Genomic DNA, 8,251 nt, shown 5'->3' with positions numbered 1-8,251 from the left:
AAATTGCATGTTAAGTATAAAAATCTTGAAGTTTAAAAGAAGGTTGAGAGATACGAGAAGACCTACGCAAGGGGTGATCAGGTGGGGCCACAGCCATGTCAGAGTCTTATTCTTCTAAATCAGTTTGATGAGTTTCAAAGGTATCTTAAGCTTGGGCTTGATCATCATGACTTGTTCCAGGTGTGTCGAACATATCACTTGTATTAATATTAGGCATGGGCAAACGACTATTTGAACACTCTCCTTGAGTCCTATTTTTCAAACCACTATCTAATATATTATGGAAATAGGGCTCTGTTTTAACAAATTGAACATCTCTAAACATATGCATTTTCTAGTTGTGGAATTATAACATTTGTATCCCTTTTGAGTAGAGGAGTATCCAAAAAAGATACATCTACTGGAACGTTTATCAAGTTTATCCTGGTTGTGCCCAACCATATGAACATAAGACACACATCCAAATACTCGTAAATGTGACAAATCAATATTTATATTTTTCAAAATTTCAAGGGGAGATTTATCCTTAAAAATTTTACTTGGAAGTTTGTTAATCAAATAGTAAGCAAGTAAAATAGATTCAGGCCAATAAATTTTTGGAACATAAATTTGAAATATCAAAGGTCTTGTAGCTTTCAAAAATGTGTTTATTTTTCCTTTAAGCAACTCCATTCTACTGAGGTGTTCCAACACACGATGTTTGATGTATAATACCAAGATTCAATAAATGCTTCGAAAAATCTTTGGTAACATATTCTGTGCCATTATCTGTTTGTAGAATTCTAATATTGCTATTGTATTGAATGAAAATCAGTTTAAAAAATTCTTTGAACACAGAGAGAATTTCTGTTTTTTAATATACCCAAGTAGCACGAGACCAATCATCAATAAAAGTAACAAAATATTTAAAGCCGACATAAGAGGGGTTGGTCCCAATACGTAAGAATGTATCAAATAAAAGGATTCATTTGAAACATGCATTGAAAAGGAAGTCTAGTCTGTTTTGAGAATTTACAGATTTCACAAGAATGAGAGTTTAAATATAGAGAGAGCATTAATTTTTTTAGACCTTTATCTGAGGGATATCCAAATCTCTAATGCCACAATTTATTGATATCAAAATTATATTGACTCGTAATCAAAGCCATAATTGCCTGATTAAATATGTATAGCCCATGAGACAACGTTCCTTTACGCATCTTCCTCCCAGTGGCCTGGCCTTGAGAAGTCACAGAGTTAAGAAAGAAAATAATATTGCAATTCATACTCTTAAGTAATTTTACTAATATACATCAAGATGGAGGGAAAAAATGGCATAAAAAGAACTTCAACGTTTTGGGATTTAGAAAAAACAAGTCTTACCAACACCATGAACTGGGATTAAGGAACCATTGGCAATGTACACATGATTTATATTTATATTGTTTTTAAAGTTACATAGGCATTGTAAGTTACCAATTATATGATATGGTCCCTGAGTCTATTATCCAAAAAAAATGTCACAAGAAGACATGAAAGCATTAGGATTACTTGTGTCCTGAGAGGAAGACGGCGGATCTTGCGTAGAGAAAGAACCACTTTTGTTACTTAGTTGCTGACAACCACTTTCTTCGGAGGCTTTGACATCAAGATTTATCATCTTCTCTTTTATGGCCTGAACAGTCTTCGGTGCGCATCCTTGTATGCCTCGGTTTCCAAGAGAAATGGTTTTCTGGTCCCAACTCCATTGTGGCCTCAATAATTTTAGTGCGAACGTGTTGTTGATTACCTTGATAAGTTTACCTTTACAGTAACCATCAAACTCAATTGCTGCAAGTTTTTTTTGAACACACACTACCTCAATTTAGATATTTCCAAACAAACCTTACATATTCCGAAACAGCCATGCCTTTTTAGTTGTTTTGTCAGTGTCCTCATTATTCCCTTTTTTTTTTTTCTCCAAATACGCGATTCACCCTCAAGGATCTCTTGCATTAAAAGGTTTTGCTTTGAGGCCAATATACAAAGTGTGGACTACTAGTGTTTGTACTAAATCCATTAAAGAGAAAGAATGGAGAAGAAGATAGATTCCTTCTCTCCTTTGAGCGATGCACGAGCAGACTAGTTATGACAATCATTGATGCCATTGACGCCATTTACTAGCGTCTTAGAGAGAGAAAGGATATGACCGCAGAGAAATACAGTCAATAGAGAGAAAAATATGGACGGCATCAAACTCACTCCATGATCATGGACGACAATCAAGAGAGAGGATGCAACCAACGGTGAGCAATGGATCGCTAATGATAGAGCGACCTGTTTTTTATACCATGTAGAATTTGCAATAAGAGAAATATGACGAGAGAAAAGGAAAATATCAATAAGGCATATACGTGGTTCATGGTTCAGTAATTGTGTCTACGTTCATGGAGGGTAAACCAGTATTTCATTTTACTATGGTTTACAAGATATTTATAGAGTTACAATTATTATGTTTTAGGAAACAAATCTCACTACAATAGTAATCCCACAAAATAATAAACTCAATATCGAAAACTTAATATCTTGTAATATACAAGATAAGAAACTCAACGGAACACAACCTTTCAAATTTAAAAAAATAAATCCTTCCTTGATCTTTTGCCTGAAAGATCCCATAGACAATTTACTCTCAAAATAATACATTATAGTTGCTCTTACGTGATCTTGGCTTTCCATAACTAGTCAAAATATTTGCTCTATCTTGAAAACTCTCCCCATGGTTTGTTTTAGGCAAAAGAAACTATCATACCCAGTGATTTAAAAAATACCTGGTTGGCACGGAAACGTCCAGTGTGATTTGAGAATCGATCATATGATTTCGGTTCTGAATATATATAGAAAAATAGCTGAGTCTAGAATAGAACTGGCGGTACCATACAGTAAAACGGTGATCCGTATTGCAGATTCATTGATCTAGACTTGTTTTTGGTCAATTCACTATTCTTTAATGTATTTTTCCACCGGTTCACTATTTCTTTTGCATAGTAACATGGCGATCCGAATCACCGATTCATCAATCCATACTGGTTTTTGAAGTGCCCGATCTGGGTCTTCTATCCGTTTTCTAGATCACTCATCATACCTTCATCCATTAGGTCGTAGGATTATCCTAAAATCGTGGCAAGATTAATGGTGCCATGGAGCACCACATACATGCCCTTTTTTGGTCGACCATGTGCCAATGATCCATGTGATAGCTGATAGCAAGGAGGATCTATGCTTTTAAAAGGGTTGGGGGCAAAGGGACCCACTCGTGCTCTTTACATGATTTTCTTTGTTTTCTTTTCTCTTCCTTCCCTTATAAAATAGAGTATCTAAGCATATGCTTTCCATGATTTATTGCTTTAGTGGGTTCCTCTTGTACAAAAAGAGCATCTAATACTTATTTTATTTGCATGAAGATAAGAGAGTGCTGAAACTCATGTGAATTCATTTAATTGCATCTGCACAGCAAACAAAAGCACGTGGATTGGACTACAAGCAAAAGTCCCCTTGGATGAGCCTCAATTTAAGCAAAGTCTTTCTAGTTCCCCCTCTTTTTGTTCGCTTTAAAATAGCTTTATTCATTCAGAGAGCCCTCTCTCTTCCCTCTTTTCTCTCTCCTTTATCAATGTTAGGTTCTCTCCTTTTTCTCTGTTTAAGATTCTCTTCCAATGTGGTGGTGCACTTTCAGAGTGGTCTAATTTTTGGTCTCAGATGGAATGTGTGCCTTGCAAAGAGGTTGGGGTCGTTGTGGTAGCACCCCCATACCTTAGTCACCACATTATGGTTTCCACTCCAACTGCCGCCACACCACTAACACATATTGAAATAGAAATGAGCGCTTATGCTATGCTCCCTCGGGTACATTTACTCCCTTGGGCAAAACATAACTTGGAAGGATTTTTTTTTTGAAGTTTTGGGATCCATTTAATTATAACTAGATGATTATTTTCAAAAAAAAAAAAAAAAGATTAAGTTCATAAATGTTTAGATGATTCCCTCCGAAAACTAGACGGTTCTGGTGTAAGTCGGGAGGATATTCTTTTGCACATAGAGAGTGTGAGTTTTTAATTTGAGAATTTTAGTTTTTGCCAAGATTTCAGTCTGCCGTATGTAACCTTAACTTTACCACATGATGTCTTTTCCTCAAGGAAAAAGTTTATATAAGGTTGTAACCTTAAAATGTAGAATTACGGATGCACCTTAAATTCCATTGGAAAAGGTTGTTTTAATGTTGAAAAACCATCTAATTGAGAATCTTGACATTGAGATGTATGATTATGAAATAAAAAAAGATTTTGAGTCCCAGAAATAGTGCATCTTACAACACATTATCTAGACCGTCCATTTTCAAAATTTTCATATGTTTACAGTTTTGCTTGATTTTAATCATTTTTGGAGTATAAAATTTTATAATTAAACATGAAAATAGGTTTTGAGATAATCCTAAGAATATTTTACATCAAAATTATATATTATGATCAAATTTGAAGGTGCTCCTTAATTGGATTGTTTAAGGTTGCAACCTTATGGAAACCACACCCTTTCCTCAATTGTAGAATCACAAAAGAAAGTATTCGATGATGTCATTTGTAAGTATTATAGATCCTAGGCTCTAAACAATCAAATTAGAGCCTACCGTTAAATAGTGTGGAGAAATGTGGTTTTAATACTGAAAATCTTTTCGATAGCCTTAAAATATATTTTCATCTTTATTTATAAATTTTAAAGCTTAAAAAATAGTATAGATCGACATATTTATGAAAATTTGAAAATCTTAAGAATTGACGGTCCAAAAATGACTTACAAAATACACTATTTCTAAAATTTGAAATCTATTTTTTTTCTCATATCCATGCATCTTGATGTCGAAATGATCAATTTGAGAATATGTAAGCATCAAAACAACATTTTCTAGTGAAATTTTTGATGTAGCATCTAATTTGATTGTTTAGAGCCTCAACTTTATATAAACTTTTACCTTATTTATATGCTTTAGAGTTTCCTTCACTTCGCAAGGGCGCTCTGTCTGTGTGATGTCATTCACTAAATTCTTCCGATGTATGCGATTTGTGTAGATCACCAGGGTAAGCCATCTTATCCAATAAGACCATGCAAAACTTATGGGCATGTTTGATAAGTGGGAGTTTTTGGAAGTGTGAATCAAATGTCTCATTTTCATGTTTGATATTATTTTGTGGAAGCTGTAAAGAGGAAAGCCGGCCTTCCACACAACTTTTTTTAGTGTTAAAATGAGTTTATTTTTGGAAGGCCTTATTTCTTTTAAAAATGATTGAAGGGCAATCTTCCATAATTTATGGGAGAGTCCCTCCCTATCCCAAAAACTCCACGTGTCAAACACACCCTAAGGGTTACATGTTATCGCTATAAAAAGGTAACGGTTGATAACTCGGCATGATGTAGTGGAAGCATATTATACATTAACTCCCTTACGCAAAAGTTTGGATCGGAAAATTTGAGATCCACTTAAAATTTACTAGATGATTACTCTGTTTTTTTTTTTTTGGATATTACTCAAACTCTAGTGGTCAGGGTCCGGGTATGGGGTTCAACACTTATTTTGCCCTCCAAATATTTTGTGGTCCTTGTTCAGTCTTTGAATGTAATGTTATGTTTTTTCAATGTACGATTTGATTTTTTTTTTCTTTGTTTTTGGAGGTTGCTCGCTAGATTCAAGAGGTTACTTCCCAAAATTTGGGGTCCTGAACTCCTAGCTTAAGTTTTACCCAATGGAGCAAATAGACTATATGCTCTTGCAAGAGCAACATCTCTTTTATTTAAAATAATTGACAAATCTTTTAGTAAAATAAACGATATCTAGTAGAAAGAGAGATTATTATAGTGAAAATGAAAACAGGGGAAAGTAAAGTTAAAAAGGATTTTGGATTGAGATGAAATAAAATAGTTTGTTGGGATCAGTTTTTATTGTCAAAAGTGAATAAATAGAGAAATAAGGGATGAAGGGGTTAGGTGAAATATTTAAAGATTTATTCATGCCGCTTGAAAGAAAAATGAAAAGAGAGTCTACGATGAAATAAAATAGAGAATTAAAGTTCTGTACCATATTTTCCCTTAATTTTATATAAAAGGGACATTTTCATTCCATTATATTATAGCATCTTTTACAACTTTGATGCCAACAATTTTTAAATTATGAAAAGTAAAATAATGCCAAAAACCAAAAACAATGGCTATTATTTTCATTATTATTGTAATATTGAAAAACAGAATGAACTATTTTGTAGAAAGTAATATATTTTTAAAATATTGCCCACGTACCATTCTACCCTTTGCCAATTTTTGTGCTCTTTTTATCCCTCGCTTTCTCATAAGCATTTTTTCGTATTTTTATTGCTAGGGCAGGTTTGGTCCCAGTTAGGAGTGGCAAAGGTTCGGGTACGGTTGGACCTGGACTTAGACCCAAATAGTATTTGGGTCTAGGTTTTGGCCCCAGACCTGATCCATTGGATCCAAAAGTTGGACCGGTACCCTATCCATCGGATCCAAAAGTTGCCGTTAATTTACCATAGTATACCCATATTATTGGCAACAAGGTCACAAACACAAGCAATTAGATTTCAGGCCATTTGATTTGTCGTTTACTAACTAAAGATACTTATGAGTTCTTATTATATACGATCTTTAATACACCCAAACGAATAGAGCATGAAGTATTTTATCGGTTGGACCTGAATCCAGATCTGAATGGTGTTTCGGTCCAGGTTTTAGACCCGGAACCAACCCGCCGAGTCCAAATATTGGACCCATGCCCGAACCCGTGTTGGGTATATCCCGCAGGTCCCGAGTCTATTGCCGCCCCTAGTCACATTGTTGGAAACCAATTGGGTTGAGTACTCGGCCGAGTCCGAGTAGATTGGTCCAAGTAGTGTCGAGTACAGTAGAAACAAAAAGCGGTTAAAAAATACAAAAAATCTAAAAAATAGGAAATGTATGTTTAAAAGTAAGATTAACCAAAACACATCAAAATGAGGTTAAAAAAGTAATAAAAAAATAGATTTTTAAAAAATCAACTTGTGACTGGGGTTATTTTTAAAATAATCCAAAAAAGATGACAAAATTTTAAAATAATTATTTATAACCAAAATACTTTCCAATCTTTGTAAAAATGATAGCAAACATAAAAAAATATCATAAAAAAATTCTTTATTTTTGAAGATTTTTTTAAATTTTTTTAGAATTTGTTTTTCATGTCCCTGAGTGGGAAACCAAACTCAAGGTAACTCGGGCTCGCTAGGGTGTCAAGCCTGAGTACTCGGTCCAATTTCTCGGCGCTCAGACCCAGTAGTCAAATGCTAGTTGAGCCTACCTAATTTGCATGATATTAAGTGGTGAGAGCACTAACCTCATTGAGAAGGAATATATGGGATCTAGACCTTTTAGATTTGAGAGAGCACTAACCTCACTGAGAAAAAATGTATGGGATCTAGACCTTTTATATTGGAGATTGGATGGTTTCAGGATGTAGTAGATATTATAAAAGCCACTTGGTCAATTAGATATTATAAAAGTCTCTTGGTTAATTACTAGTTGGTTTGGATAACAAGCATCATAGAAATTGCCATGTTTAAGTGCTAAGTGGAGGAATAGAGGAGAAATCCAATTAGGGCGCACCTCTAAATTTGAACAATTCAATTAAGGCTCAACTTTGAACAATCCAATTAAGGCGCATCTCCAAATTTTATCATAAAATGTAATTTTGGTGTAAACAATTCTTAGGATTGCGGGAAAAATCTATTTTCATATCTAATTACAAAATTTTAAAGTTAAAAAATGGTGAAAATCAAGTAGATCTATAAACAAATGAAAATCTTGAAAATAGACAGCTTAGATAATGTGTTGCAAGGTGTACTATTTCCAGGACTCAAAATCTTTTTTTTTTTTTATACATCACGATGTCGAGATGATCAATTAGGGGGTTTTTCAACATTAGAATAATTTTTTCCAATGGATTTTTGAGGTACATATGCAGTTCTACATTTTAAAGTTGCAACCTTATATAAACGTTTTTCTAAAAATAAATAACTAATTATCTTCTAAAGTTTCTCCAACGTTGAAGTGATGTGGACAAATATCATTGAGATATGGGAATCAATTTCTCATAGACCTGTTGAGAAAAAGACGGTTGGGCACCATCTTTTTCCTATAAGTATGGGAAGTCAAAAAGAAGAAGATACGGCCAAAACAATAAATCAATTACAGAGCCTCC

At 34.0% G+C, this 8,251-nt stretch overlaps 1 long non-coding RNA gene across 1 annotated transcript; it reads right to left on the bottom strand.

Annotated features, from left to right (window-relative positions):
• Positions 1-1,380: 1,380 nt before the first annotated feature.
• Positions 1,381-3,122, bottom strand: LOC148780522 (uncharacterized). Its single transcript, XR_016041555.1, has 2 exons — positions 2,790-3,122; positions 1,381-1,809 (listed from the first exon to the last, which is right to left on the bottom strand). It is a non-coding gene; the product is annotated as an uncharacterized LOC148780522 (long non-coding RNA).
• Between the last annotated feature and the right edge of the window lie 5,129 nt (positions 3,123-8,251).

The sequence above is a fragment of the Amborella trichopoda genome, chromosome 9, assembly GCF_054954075.1.
Source record: "Amborella trichopoda isolate Santa Cruz 75 chromosome 9, AtrichopodaSantaCruz75HAP2 v2.0, whole genome shotgun sequence".
Lineage (NCBI taxonomy): Eukaryota > Viridiplantae > Streptophyta > Magnoliopsida > Amborellales > Amborellaceae > Amborella > Amborella trichopoda.
Note: the sequence above shows the minus strand (reverse complement) of the source record. Positions and strands in the feature narration are given on the sequence as shown.